Here is a 15,345-nt window from a genome sequence, read left to right on the forward strand (position 1 = left end):
GGGATGGTCTCAAGAGAAAAGTGAAAGGATTCTGGACTTCATTATAGTTTCCAAATGTTCAAATGCTTCACTTTTCCAGAGGAACTGGATGAGCAGGGAAAATGTTGAATGGAATGTGTTTCAAGTCATCAGGTTTAAACCTTGTTGAGGAGAGTAACCTGATCTCAGACCTTAGTTATGATCATTATCTTGAATTCCTTACTTCTTGGCTTCCTTACATGGATTTCCTAAACTTTTTCTTCATTCCTCTTTACAACAGTTTTGACTTGTGAAATCCTCCCAGGTTTTTATAATTTTAAAAATACCTCTCAAATCAAATACTTTATGCTACTCTGCCCTGAAGGAGCTTAGAGCATAAATCCCCACTCCTTAAGTGTAGGTTGAGCATAGTGACTTCCTTCCAAAGAGTACAGGATGGAAAGGGGAAAAAAGTAAGTTTACCCTGGAGAAACCTGACAAACACTACTTTGGGTAGGTGATTTGGGCACCAACATCAACAGAGATAACTTGTGTTGATAGAATTGTCCCTTGATCTGGTAATGAAAATGGCACTTTACCTCTGTGATCTTCCTTCTAAAACATAACCCCAGATTAATCAAGAGGAAAACATTAGACAAATTTCAGCTGAAGAACATTCTATAAAATGCCTGACCAACATGCCTCAAAATTGTCAAGGTCATTAAAAAGCAAGGGAAGTCTCAGAAACTCTCACAACCAAGAAGAGCTTAAGAAGACATTAAGATTAAATGTAGTGTGGTATCTTATGGGATCCTGGGATAGAAGAAAGATATCAGATAGAAACTAAGAAAATCTGAATAAATTATGGACTTAGTAAATTAAAATGTATCATATTGGTTTATTAGTTTTAATAAATATACTATACTAATGTAAGATGTTTAAAATAGGGGAAATTGGATACAAGGTATAGAGAAACCCTCTCTGCTATCTTCAAAATAATTTTGTAAATCTAAAATTGCTCTAAATAGAATAATTTTTTTTAAGTGCTTACTAGAGTTTGTTATCTGTCATGGGAAGTTTCCATGAATCTTCTCTCAAGGTTTCTAAGTGAAACAAAATGGTCATGAACAATTCAGCTACTTTAAGTAAATTGTAGAAATGAGAGCAGAAGAAGACATTTCCAGAATTTGTTCATTCTACTAACTTATTTAGATTTTTACATTTTTTCATTTTATTTTTTTATTTCTTTTCAGTGTTCCAAAATTCATTGTTTATGCACCACACCCAGTGCTCCATGCAATATGTGCCCTCCTTAATACCCACCACCAGGCTTGTTTAATAACTCATAGAACAAAATTATTTTCTGTATTGTCTATAATCACAATTCCATTTGAGTATTTTATCACTTGTATCAAAAGGAACAGATGAAAAATGGATATTTAGAGTTTTTGACCCTTTTTCTATAATTTGCACAGCATATTTATATAGTCAGTTATGGATTGTATCAGTTTTTGATTGATAATTAAAAGCAGGAGTGTGATAATATATATGAAAGCACCATAGGAATGACACACTGCCAATGAAATGTAAAGAATTGTATTAGTAAACAGTTAGTAGAAAGCTTCAGCATCCCCCCCCAAAGAATAATGCATTTATATTCATTAGGACTTATTCGTGGTTTATCTAAGGGTTTTCAGTATTATACTATGAGCACTTAGAGATTATAAATAGTGGCTCATTTTTAGGTTCTATTGTTTTTATGAGCAGAGAACCCAATATTGTCACCTGAGGCTTTAAAATTTAGCAACAGCATAACACAAATGAGATGCAAAACAGTGAAAAATAGTAAGCTCTTTACCAATGAAAAGATATTTAAGCTTCAAAAAGTGACTACTTTGTATTTTAAATTTTTAGTGACGATTCTAGAACCTAGATCCTAGACTCCTATAAGAAAAAAGATGTGATATGTGATCAGATAACCATGTAGAAATACGATGGGGTTGCCAGTGAGACTGTTTCTTAAAAGGAGCAGTGAGAAGTCTCTTGATCACTCTGAAATCACAGTACTTATCCTTATTCTAATTTTTCTTAATATTAGCAGTTAAATCTTTTTTTTTTTTCAAGATTTTATTTATTTGACATAGAGCACAAGTAGGCAGAGAGGCAGGTAGAGAGAGAGGGGGAAGCAGGCTCCCCACTGAGCAGAGAGCCCAATGCGGGGCTCGATCCCAGGACCCTGAGATCATGACCTGAGCTGAAGGCAAAGGCTTTAACCCACTGAGCCACCCAGGTGCCCCAGCAGTTAAATCTTTTAAGCCAGCTCTATCTCAAAACCTCCTAACTCCACACTCAATATCATCAAGAGTTTACAGGTTTTTTTTTCTTGGGAATTTTTAAAAGACCTCCTTAAGATACAAAATGCTTTTGCAAATAGTTTACTACCAAATATCTACGTTTTATTCACAGGTGCAGAAACATTGCATCTGAGCATGCTTCTTTATCTCTTCATCCCTTTGAGACTTCTTTCAAAGTTAATTATTAAAATAATCATGGCATGGTTCTCATTGTTACCGACCACGCTTTGCCTATTATCTGACAATGATGTCCAAGACAAGGTAGAGAGGAATATGTGCTCCATCTGTATCTCCCCTGATGCATTTTGGTCTCTGGACATGGGAAGAACCCTATTTTGGTAAAGTGGCAAAAGGGCTTTACTCCAGGGCTTGACATCCACCCAGGGCTTGACATCCCCCCACCAAATAGAGACCACTCATAGAAGGCCAAAGTTCAGTAAAGGCTAATTTCCTGCTCCTCCCTGTAGAGGGCTGTTGCAAGAATTGTGCAAAACGATGTGTGAAGGAGCTTTGCGAATTGGAAAGCACATCCCAATAGGAGGCAGTATTTGTAATTGCATGAATTATAGGGATAACCCTCTTAGTCATACTGCTTGCATGATGGTGATGGTAGCAGGACATTAAGTGTACAAAATTCAATTGTGTTCTATCCAGGGGAAACCTGTTTTCTCCTCTTCTAGGGCTGATGATTTTCAAAATATGGTCTGAGATGGAAATTCTGGTGATATATTTTCCTAAATGAGTTCTAATAATTCCTATATGAATCAAGGTTTAGCTGGACAGTCTCTGTGTATCATTTTGCATCAAAGCAAATGAATCCATATTTCTCAAAGGAGTAATCAAGGAAAAGTAAGAAAAAAACAACTATATTTTGAAAATATTAGGTGCAAGACAGATGCTAACAAAAATGTTTAACTTTGGGAGCCTGGATGGCTCAGTCAGTCATCTGCCTTCAGCTCAGGTTATGATTCCAGGGTCCTGGGATGGAGCCCAGTATTGGTCTCCCTGCTCAGTGGGGAGTCTGCTTCTTCCTCTCCCTCTGCTCCTCCCCCTCACTTGTCCTCTCTCTCTCTTAAAACAAATAAATAACGTCTTTTAAAAAATGTTTAACTTTTCTGTAGAAGACTTAATATTTGCAAGAGTTTAATATTACATTTATTTTCCTGAATGTTAGCTAGAAAGCAAATTAGATAATTACTTTTCTCTGCAGGGATGATCACCCAGAGAACAGTGGTCTGGGTTTAACTCTGCCTCACATGACTTGATGAGATTCATCCTCTCAAGAGTAGAGAGAAAGGGAAAAAGAGATCAGGGAAGAAAGAAAGGAGAAAGAAAGAATGAATGAAAAAAGAAAGAACACCTTGCAATTAATTTTTATCTCTATTAATTTCATCCTCTCCCCCTCAGTGAAGAAAACTTTTGGATTTGTATTAACATAAGAATAAAATTTCTTGTAACACCAGAATAATGAGTTGCCTCTTGGTTTATTATTAGTTGTAATAGGGGAATATCTGGTTCTCAATGCCTCAGCATCACAAAAAGGAATAATGTATTCAGTACCATTCAAACATAACACATGTGGCCCAGTTTCTATGTGTGGAGTTTTAGATAAGGGTCAAGCTATAGCAGATCATCTGCTTTCTGAATTTTGAGTTCGGTTCAGGTTGTAGACTCTCAATTTCAATGGAATGTATCTTATAAAAACAAGTACAGTCATTTCTAATGTTTGTCTATCTCTACCAAGAATGACAATAATATATGGAAAGATTATGGGTCACTCATCCTTGACTCAAACCACCTCCTACTCAATCACTTGCTTATAGAGGACAGAACATAAAAGGGTAATGATCTTGTCTAAGAACAGGGCCCTTATTTAGAACTAGTATAGAGAAAATAAAGATGAAAATGGTGAAATCAGTGTTCTGTCACTCAAGGAAAGCTTGAAAATAAGAGGTTATACTTCTGTAGGCCAATCCTGACAGGCCTATCCATCTCCTGATACATACACAAGAATGTAAAGTTTTCATAGCACCATACTAAATGACATGGAAACTAAAGCTCTTAAATCCCAGTCTGCTAGTGTTCTTCTTTATTTGTGTTTCTGAGGCAAGCAAGATTATAACTCGTGTGTGTGTGTGTGTGTGTGTGTGTGTGTACACATACAATAACTCAAAATCTAGAGTTAATTCCCCTAGAACTTGTCTTCCATCCCATTCAGTTATTTTTTACTTAAATGAAGAAATGGTTTGAATAGATAAAACCTATAGTTTCATCGCATTTGATCCAAGTGCTTCTAAATTCTCCCCAAAATTGAAAAAAAATGAAATTAAGGCCAAATGCAACTATCTGCTCACTTAAATATAGTGAAATTTCTTTTTTTTTTTTAAATATTTGTTTATTTATTTGAGAGAGGGAGGGAGGAACAGAGAAAGACAGTCTTAAGTAGACTCCAAGCTCAGTGCTGAGCACAGACCCCAAAGTAAGGCTTGATCTCATGACCCTGAGATTATGATCCGAGCTGAAATTAAGAGTTGGATGCTTAAGTGACTGAACCACCCAGCACCCCCAGATAATGCAGTGCAAATTTTTATCATTCAATGTCTTCTTTTAAAATTTTTGAAGTACCTGGTATTGGATAAGGAGTTAGGAGGCATTTATTCAAAGATTTAGCAAAGTTCTTTATGGGAAACACAGAAGATAAAAGAATTTTTTTTCCCTTTTCTGCTAGTAGATGGAAACCGGTAGGGAATATTAAAAAATATGAATAAGGGAGGCAAATGAAGCATACTCATTAAAAACCATAAGATTTAGAGTTAGGAAGACTCTGATTCAAATCCTGGGTGTTCTATGTGAACTTAGTAAGTTATTTATCTCTCTGTGGTTTAGTTTTCTTGTCTGCAGAAGAAGGATCACAGCACCTACCCCAGTGGCAATGATAAGGTAAGACAACATACAAAAAAGCCACCGCAGAGCATCTGGCGCATGACAATTCATAGACGGTGCTAATGGTCACGGTGGTTTTCATTATTACATAAGTGAATATCACATCAGATAGAAAGTAATGGGGTGGCTAATGAGAATAATGAGAAAGAGAGATCATTTATGTCTGGGGAGCTTTGGGACATCTTGAACTGGGCTGTGATGAATGGGAAAGTTTGGACACTAGACATAGAAGGGAAAGGGTGGAAGGAGCTATATAAACAATAGCAAGAGTTGAAAGCACAGCGGCTATGTATTGGGGGCAATGGCATGTTTGCTTATGCCATGGAACAAAATGAAAAGAATGCAGAATACAGTCCTAAATGGGGCTGTGACTTGTCTTCATTCTGCTTGATGGGAGAACCACTGAGTGGCTAGGCAGAGGGGGAAGGCAGGAGCAGTTATGCTTTAGGAAGATTTGGACTGGCAACTGGGGACTGGAGTCACGCAGTCCGATTAGGAGGAAGTAGGTGACTGTAAGACATTAGGTAAGAGCTGAACAGAAATGAGAGACATGAGAAGAATTGCAGATGACAGAACCCAGGACTTCACTACAGATTAGAAGAAGGTATCAAGAGAGGAAGGACAGTGCTACTAATTGAGACAAAAGGAACTCTGTGAAGGAAGAAGTGAGTCAGAGATGCTGGAGTTGTATCTTACAAAAAGGATCTTACGTAGTAAGAATCAGCACCCAGGACAATGACATAGAGTGTTGATGTTAGTATCAATATGATTTGACATCAGAGCTGTCAAGAGGGTGTCTAGAAGGGCCTAGTCGTGTGGGATCTGTATTCCTGCCACACGAGTGACGAAATTCCCCCTTAAATTGATGCCATGTCTGTAGGCAAGAATATTTCCTGTCCTATTCTTAAGAACCCACTTGCATCTGTCGCTTAGACTATGAGCTTCACCAGACCTGGGAGAATATTGTCTTTGAATCCCTGGCAATCACCAGTACCCACACATAGTAGATACTCAACAAATGATGCTTAGTGAAGGAAAAAGGGTAGGTGTGCTAAACAAACCTGTCGGATGCTCTGAGACAGTAAAAATAGACAAAAACCTACTTTGGGAGCACCATTGGGTAAATTTTCCTTCTCTTCAATGTCTTCTATACTCATTGCTAACGGTAGCGGTGTCAGATGTGTGTCCTTAAGCATCGTTGCCTTTATGGCTCATATTTATAGAATACTGTGCTACTGAGCACCATGTATCCAAAAGGAGGAAAGGAAACTAGGCTTGAAGACTTGATTCTGGTTTAGGAAAGAGCTATGCATGCATTCATATAACATTAGTAACATCATGAATTAAGACTGAGAAAATAACCGTCTAGAAGAGTTAATAATAAATGCTAGATGGGAATGTTTCTAGAAAGAAGTCAGGTATACCATGAGATTCTTAACACTGGAAAAAAACTGGTCCCTAAATAACACTTTAAGACAGCCTGAAATGCAAGTAAGGAAAGGGTTTGTTTCATCCAGCTCTCTAGATGGGGATTGGTCCAAGGTCTATAGGGAGCCACAGAAAAAGAATTCAAAACCACCCTAGTGGAAGTGAGTTATGAGCATTCCATCCATTACTAAATGACTATGAAAAATTAATTTCATGCTTGTCTCTTCTGGTAGCTCCCCTGGCTGAGGAACTTCAGGAAAGTAAAAACTAGGAAGAGTCTCAAGAACGCAAAGAAGTACCTAGGCATGGATCTAGGATCTTATCAGCCTAACTGAGGTCACAGACAACAAGATCACCTCTGATGTGAGCAAGTTAATGTAGATGGCTACATTACTCTTACTTCCAATGGAATTCAAGTGACATTTGTAGAGCTTGCGTAGCATTCATAGTGATACACTTGAAATAGAATATTCTTTCCTGTAAGTCTGTCTGGTTCTTATAACAATAACATCACTTTCAGAATAAGAAATTGGACAATAAGATGAGAAGTTATCTTAAGAAAACATCCATCCCATAATACTACATTGCTTTGAATGATTTTACCTCCTTAGCATCTCCACTTTGGTGATATGCTGTTGTCACTCTTGGAATCAAGAGGTTCCTTTCCAAAATCATAAACCTTGATAAGAGTGTGCAGTTAATAGTGAATTAAATAGTACATTAGCAAAATCACTCTATAGATGCTGCACTTCATGGAAAGCACACCTGTGACTTCAGTGGAAATATGCAACATCTAATAATTTTAATTAATGCAGAAAATTGCCTACACCAATGAAAACTCCAAATCTCTGTGCTTAATAAAGAGGTTAACAATATCTTAAAACTGAGAATTCCCAAGGCTCTAAAATTAGTTGCCTGTAACTAGAAGTCTCAACCCTGAAAAATATGGATAATTCACATCAGAAGATTTAATAGAGACTGATTAAATTTAGAGTCTACAATCTGATTGAAGTTTTCAAAGTTGGTTTATCCTTTCCCTTTTTAAAATTCTAGCCTCCTTAATCATAAGCTACTGAAACAGCAGCAAGCAATCAAATTCATGAAAGATTAAAAGGAGAGAGCCACATGAAATCATTATGTAACAGGAAGGAAAATCCTATTTTCAGAGATAGTGTATTTTAACATATTTATTATCTACCCTGACAGAAATGCAACTTGTTGGCTGATTTTCAGGTAGACATTCTTCTACCTGGCTACTAACCTTCAACTATTTTGTCTTCCTTAAGACAGTTTAAGGTTATTGGAATCTTGGAGGTATAAGGTTGCTGTGCCTTCATAGCTATCAGGCTCAGAGAGTCCCTTAACACTGTCTACAGTTTTCTGAGTTTGAGTACAGTAAGACAAGCCTAATGGGAAGAATTTTGGGTCTTCGTCAACTCCCATAATGCTTAGTGATGGTTCACAAATCACAATAATGATAAGAGGATTGAGCATGCTTCTGAAACCAGGATAAATATAGTCCCATGGCCCAGAGAGAAAAAGCTTTCTGCAAATTCCACCTATACTTCTTCCACAAGTGGACATGTGCTTAATTTCAGCAGAAAAAAAATTCCCTTTGGAAGTTTCAGATGAAACATGGAACCTGGAGTCCTGAGACTGTGATAGTTAATTGGTAAGACCAAACATGTCAGAATAGAGATGTGGGAGTTTCTAGAATTCTCCTAGAAGGAGATCCACATGCAAACTCACCCAGCCCCACCGAGCCAAAATCAGGAAGGTCATGGATACTAAAGAATGGTAACACTCTCTCCCTACTTTCTATAAACCAGTGGTCTGGGAGCTCAAAGGGACCCACTTAGTGAGGCTCAGCCAGAACCCCTTATTTTCACCCTACTTAATTCTAAAAATCAGAAGCAAAACAAAAGGTAACATTTAATATGTTCATAAAAGAATAAACATAAGCTCATTGGTAGCTGATTTAACAAAACAATACAAAATAAAACAAAGCAAGAAATCTCTAAAGAATTGGTTGACTTTTCCTTCCCAAAGTAGAGTATGCCTGGAGCTGATTTTACACTTCAAGGTGACTTTACACATGGAAGCTCTGGGGAATTATTTTATGGAGGTGGTTAAAGACAACATTAGTTTCTTTTACTTAATTACATCACAGATTATCACTTGGCAATTCTCTAAGCAATTAGAACCAGTGGTTATTATTTATTGCTGCCGCTTAGTAGCTACACCACAAGAGATACCATAAAACATCAACATACACTTTTCTTCAGCATAGGTCCAAAATATCCTACTCTGAATAACAGAACAGAATTTGGAAAAATGTGTTACATATGTATATAGACACATAATTTGTATATTTAAATATTCACACAAAGAGAAAATACAACATTTTGGGATTTTACGTCTTGTTGTAGGAGGATTTCAGTGCCTAAATTTAGTCTAACAAAATCTCTGAGATTGTAAGGGACCACTTAGAAAGATCAGCAGTTTAATTTCTAAAGAGGAAAAAAGGAAAAAATTTTGATGATCAGACTCTGGAAAGTTCTATTTCAAGTTTTTCCCTCTCCTTTAAAGCTTGCCTGCTATAAATTAATGGGCTATTATCCATCCTTTTTCTATTAACCAAGGGACAAAGAGGGTTTTCCTAGTTCTGGTTCATATGGAATAGTCCCAGAAGGCGGCACTGGAACTTCCAGTCTCCTTGACCCTGGACATGGTACTTACACAGCTACGTAATTCTCTGGATCCTGAGGCAACCTATTAGTACTGTAAGTAATTGCTGACTGCAGCAAGCCAGAGCACTGGGGAAGCTTGGAGGGAGAGTAGATTAAGATGGAGGTTGGTTCTTCCAGAATAGATTCACGATTCAAAGGGAGTAAGGCAACTGACAGTTAGCAGGAATCTTTGTGATTACATGGTGAGCCCCACCTGAAGGTAGGATCACTTCCTTTCCATTTGGGGGACATCTGGTAATGTGTGTATGGAAGGGATGGATGGTTTCCACAAGTATTTGGACACTGCTACCAACATTTACTGGACAGAAGCCAATAATTCTAAATATCCTACAATGTGTAGTACAGTCCCAGAATAAGATCCCATCCCAAATGCTTGCAATTTTTAAAAAATCTTAAATAATGAAATTCAGATCCAGAGACTCTCAGGGAAACCACATCAGCAGTGAGCTGCACAGTGGTAGCAAGCTTGCTGACTCCTGGGTCCAGTATGCCTGCAATATCTCTGAGACTCACAGAACAAAGGAAGAACTACTAACTCAGTGGGAGGCTGGGCAACATAGCAAGAATATTTATTGTTATTTCTCTATTCCACTTTCTTCCTCTTTGCCTAGACTATTCTTTCCTTCCCTTCACTGGGCCAACTCTTTCTCATTCTTTAAGTCCTGAGTCAGATGTCACTTTCTTAGGTAGAATTTCCTACCTCAGGAAGTAGCAGAGCATAGACAAGTACTCCGACCTTGAACAAACTTTAGTCAGGCTCTTCTGAGCTCTTTTCAACTAGTCCTCATGCTTGGTACACATCCCTGGCCTACAGAGTCCAGTGTTAGTAAATAACTCTGCTAAGCCAGTTTATTGAGAGTCTCTCCATCCTTGATATCTAATCAAATTCCTCTCTTCACCACCCATTCTTGACACCTAACCAAGTTCTTAAGAATGTTCCATCCACTCCCTCACCATTCCTGTCAGCTGTAAATCTCTACTTGTCCTTGTCGTGTTCAGAGTTCAAACTGTCTCTGCTACTGCAATAGTCTTGAATATAGTCTTACTTGTTATTGTTAACAAATTCCAGTGAATAATCTTTCTCTTATAGTATTGATTAATGTATGTCAAATGGATGAATTCCTGAGATGAGCTCTCTAGATAGGTGTCCCCACATGGGAAAGAAGCCTGGTGGATGAGGTGAGGGAATTGAAGATGTCTACAATGAAGACTGGGCTGTTCCTTTAATAATCTGACCCTGAAGAGCTCTCCTCTACTCCGAGGGACTAGACCTGGGAAAGACTATCCATCCATATGTGCTAATGAGCTTTCTCCTCAATGAAGACAGCCCATTATGCCAATCTATGGGACAGGAAAATATAGAACATGTTGAGGCTTGGAGAATATCCTTTGGGGTATTCAATTTACAAAAGAGATAATCTGGTACCTGAGGGTTACATGCATGAAATTAAGGGATAGGATACTACCAAGTAGAATAGACCCTTTTGGTTATTATTCCAATCTGAACAGACACATTAATTTGTACTGACTTATGCATTCTTCACTCACACACTTGTCATTATTGAAAGACTGAAGAAATGTGTTAGAGAAGTCAATTGTAGTATTTTTACTTATTATTTAAGCAATAATACTTATTATTTATTATAATAATAAGTTTATATATATATAATAATATATAATATAATAATATAAAATGTATTATAATATATAATATAATATAATATAATAATAAGCTTAAATAAATACTCATTATTTAAGCAATAATAAGTAATAAATACTACAGTTGACTTCTCTAACACATTTCTTCAGTCTTTCAATAATGACAAGTGTGTGAGTGAAGAATGCATAAGTCATGTAGTCACAAATTCTTCAAGAAGCAAGGGAGAACTTCTGTTCATTAGTCCACCCCAAATACTATGCAATAACAACTCACATATTCTTTAATTAGCTTAATGTGAAATTGTTGAGGAAAGAAAAGTCTAATTATTTTTTTTCTTTCCACACTAATCTTGAAACTTAACAAAACAGAAACTTCTCAATTTCTATGACTCTGATAACTTGGACAGAGCTTACTGGCTCATGGGTCAAAGACACAGTTTTGGTCCAGGCAATTTTTATTTTGGTTAATCTCAGAAGAAAAGAATGGAGCTGCCATTTAAGGATCACATATGCTGGATGCCACAATTGTACATATATCATCAGTACTATCATGACAACCTTGTAAAGTGCAGAAACCATGGTTTGATGAGGTCACTGATAACCACATGGTAAAGTGAAGAACAGAGATCAGAATCCAGGTGTCCAATGGCAGAGGCCACAGTTAGTTCTCAAGGACTCACAAGCAAGGTATGTGGTTCTGACACCAATACTCCCAAAATTAGGTTTTGACATCCAAACTATCTTCATATATAAGGTAAAGAGAAAAGCCTTTTTGCAGCTGCCCATAAAGATGGGTAGTACTAGAAGCTTCCCTTCATCCCAAATGTCTGGGAGTAAACACTGTCCACCCAGGCTATACTTTTAGAATCGCCTGGCCTATAAGGCCCCACTTCTCCGGGTCCCCTCTTGTCTCTGTCATATTTGGAGTTGGCTTCAAATGCTCTCTCCTGTCCTTCCCACTCTGCAATAGAAACTACAAAGGATTGAGAACTATTTACATTATGTGATTGACTGACAGATGATTCTGCTTTAAATGCATGCACACAAAATTCTTGTTCAACCAAGCTTAATTCCCTGCATATTTTCAGGCCACAATGCTTTGAAACTAGAACTCAACCACAGTAAGAAAGGTGGAAAGAACTCAAATCCATGGAGGCTAAAGAGCATCCTACTAAGGAATGAATGGGACAAGGAAATTAAAGAATAATTTTTTAAAAATTCATGAAAATGAAAACACAGGTGTTTAAAATCTTTGGGACATAGCAAAATCGGTCCTGAGAAGAAAGTATATGGCAAGACAAGGCTTTCTCAAAAAACAAGAAAGGTCTCAAGTACACAACCTAACAATACACCTAAAGGAGCTGAGGAAAGAATATCAAAGAAAGCTTAAACCAGCAGGAGAAGAACCAGCAGAAGAAAGCAGAGCAGAAATCAATGAAATAGAAACCAAAATAACAGTAGAACAAATCAATGAACCTAGGAGCTGGTTCTTAGAAAGAATAAATAAGGTTGATAAACCCCTGGCCTGACTTATCAAAAAGAAAAGAGAAAGGACCCAAGTAAATAAAATCATGAATGAAAGAGGAGAAATCACAACCAACACCAAAAAAAGAAATACAAACAATTATAAGAACATAATACGATCAACTATACACCAGCAAATTTGGCAAACTGGGAGAAATGGATGAATTTCTAGAGATGTATAAACTACCAAAACTGAACCAGGAAGAAACAGAAAACTGGACAGATCCATAACCAGTAATGAGACTGAAGCAGTCATCAAAAATCTCCCAACAAACAATAAGAGCCCGGGGCCATATGGCTTCCCAGTGGAATTCTAGCAAATATTTAAAGAAGAATTAATACCTATTCTCCTGAAACTGTTTCAAAAAATAGAAATGGAAGGAAAACTTCCAAACTCATTTTATGAGGCCAGCATTACCTTGATCCCAAAACTGAAGATCCCACCAAAAAGGAGAATTATGGACCAATATCCTTGATGAACACAGATGCAAAAATTTTCACCAAAATACTAGCCAATGGAACCCAATGGTACATTAAAAGGATTATTCAGGTACCTGGGTGGCTCAGTGGGTTAAGCCTCTGCCTTCAGCTCAGGTCATGATCGCAGGGTCCTGGGATTGCACCCCGCATTGGGCTCTCTGCTAAGCAGGGAGCCTGCTTCCCCTCTCTCTGCCTGCCTCTCTGCCTACTTGTGACCTCTCTCTCTCTCTGTCAAATAAACAAATAAAATCTTTAAAAAAAAAATAAATAAAGGATTCTTCACCACTACCAAGTGGGATATATTCCTGGGCTGCAAGTTTGATTCAACATCCACAAATCAATCAATGCGATATAATGCATTAATAAAAAAAAGAACAAGAACCATATGATACTCTCAGTAGATGCTGAAAAAGCATTTAACAAAGTACAGCATCCTTTCTTGATCAAAACTCTTCAAAGTGTAGGGATAGAGGGTACATACCTCAACATCATAAAAGCCATCTATGAAAAATCCATAGCAAATATCATTATCAGTGGGGAAAAACTGAGAGCTTTCCCCTAAGGTCAGGAACATGGCAGGGCTGTCCACTATCACCACTGCTATTCAATATAGTACTAGAAGTCCTAGACTCAGCAATCAGACAACAAAAAGAAATTAAAGGCATCCGAATTGGCAAAGAAGAAGTCAAATTCTCACTCTTTGCAGATGATATGACACTTTACGTAGAAAACCCAAAAGACTCCATTCCAAAACTAGAACTTGTACAGGAATTCAGTAAAGTGTCAGGATATAAAATCAATGCACAGAAATCAATTGCATTTCTATACACCAACAGCAAGACAGAAGAAAGAAAATTAAGAAGTTGATCCCATTTACAATTGCACCTAAAACCACAAGATACCTAGGAATAAACCTAACCAAAGAGCCAAAGAATCTGTACTCAGAAAACTATAAAGTACTCATGAAAGAAATTGAGGAATACACCAATAAATGAAAAAACGTTTCATGTCCATTGGATTGGAAAAACAAATGTGAAAATGTCTATGCTACATAAAGCAATCCCTATCAAAATGCCATCAATTATTTTCAAGGAAATGGAAAAAATAATCCTACAATTTATATGGAACCAAAAAAGACCCTGAATGGCCAGAGGAATGTTGAAAAACAAAACCGAAGTTGACTGAATCACAATTCTGGACTTCAAGCTCTATTACAAAGCTGTCATCATCAAGACAGTATGGTACTGGCACAAAAACCAACACATAGATCAATGGAACAGAAGAGAGATCCCAGAAATGGACCCTCAACACTATGGTCAACTAATCCTCGACAAAGCCCAAAAGAATGTCCAATGGAAAAAAAGACAGTCTCTTCTACAAATGGTGTTGGAAAAATTGGATAGCCACATGCAGAAGAATGCAACTGGATCATTTCCTTACACCACAAACAAAAATAGACTCAAAATGGATGAAAGACCTGATGTGAGACAGGAATCCATCAAAATCCTTGAGGAGAACACAGGTAGCAACCTCTTTGATCTCAGCCACAGCAGCTTCTTCCTAGGAACATTGCCAAAGGCAAGGGAAGCAAGGGCCAAAATGAACTATGGGCTTCATCAAGATCAAAAGCTTTTGCACAGCAAAGGAAACAGTCAACAAAACCAAAAGACAACTGACAGAATGGAAGAAGATATTTGCAAATGACATATCAGATAAAGGGTTAGCATCCAAAATCTATAAAGAACTTATCAAACATCCAATGAACAAATAATCCAATCAAGAAATGGGCAGAGGACATGAACAGACATTTCTGCAAAGAAGACATCCAAATGGCCAACAGACACATGAAAAAGTGCTCAACATCGCTCGGCATCAGGGAAATACAAATCAAAATCACAGTGAGATACCACCTTACACAAGTCAGAATGGCTAAAATTAACAAGTCAGGGAATGACAGATGTTGGCGAGGATGCAGAGAAAGGGGAACCCTTCTACACTGTTGGTAGGAATGCAAACTGGTGCAGCCACTCTGGAAAACAGTATTGAGTTTCCTCAAAAAATTGAAAATAGAGCTACCCTACAATCCAGCAATCGCACTAGTGGGTATTTACCTTAAGGATACAAATGTAGTTATCTGAAGGGGCATGCGCACCTGAATGTTTATAGCAGCAATGTCCACAAAAGCCAAACTATGGATATTTAGCCAAACTAAATATCCATTAAGAAATGAATGGATAAAGAAGATGTGG

General features: G+C 37.4%; 1 protein-coding gene and 1 long non-coding RNA gene across 3 annotated transcripts in view; one reads left to right on the top strand and one right to left on the bottom strand.

Moving 5' to 3' along the window:
* The window catches only part of CLVS1 (clavesin 1), a 178,848-nt gene that overhangs the window by 93,372 nt on the left and 70,131 nt on the right, over nt 1-15,345 (bottom strand). The window lies entirely within an intron of this gene.
* LOC125098878 (uncharacterized) lies at nt 5,417-7,155 on the top strand. Its single transcript, XR_007126970.1, has 3 exons — nt 5,417-6,008; nt 6,189-6,297; nt 6,917-7,155. It is a non-coding gene; the product is annotated as an uncharacterized LOC125098878 (long non-coding RNA).

The sequence above is a fragment of the Lutra lutra genome, chromosome 4 (genome assembly GCF_902655055.1).
Source record: "Lutra lutra chromosome 4, mLutLut1.2, whole genome shotgun sequence".
Taxonomy (NCBI): Eukaryota; Metazoa; Chordata; class Mammalia; order Carnivora; family Mustelidae; genus Lutra; species Lutra lutra.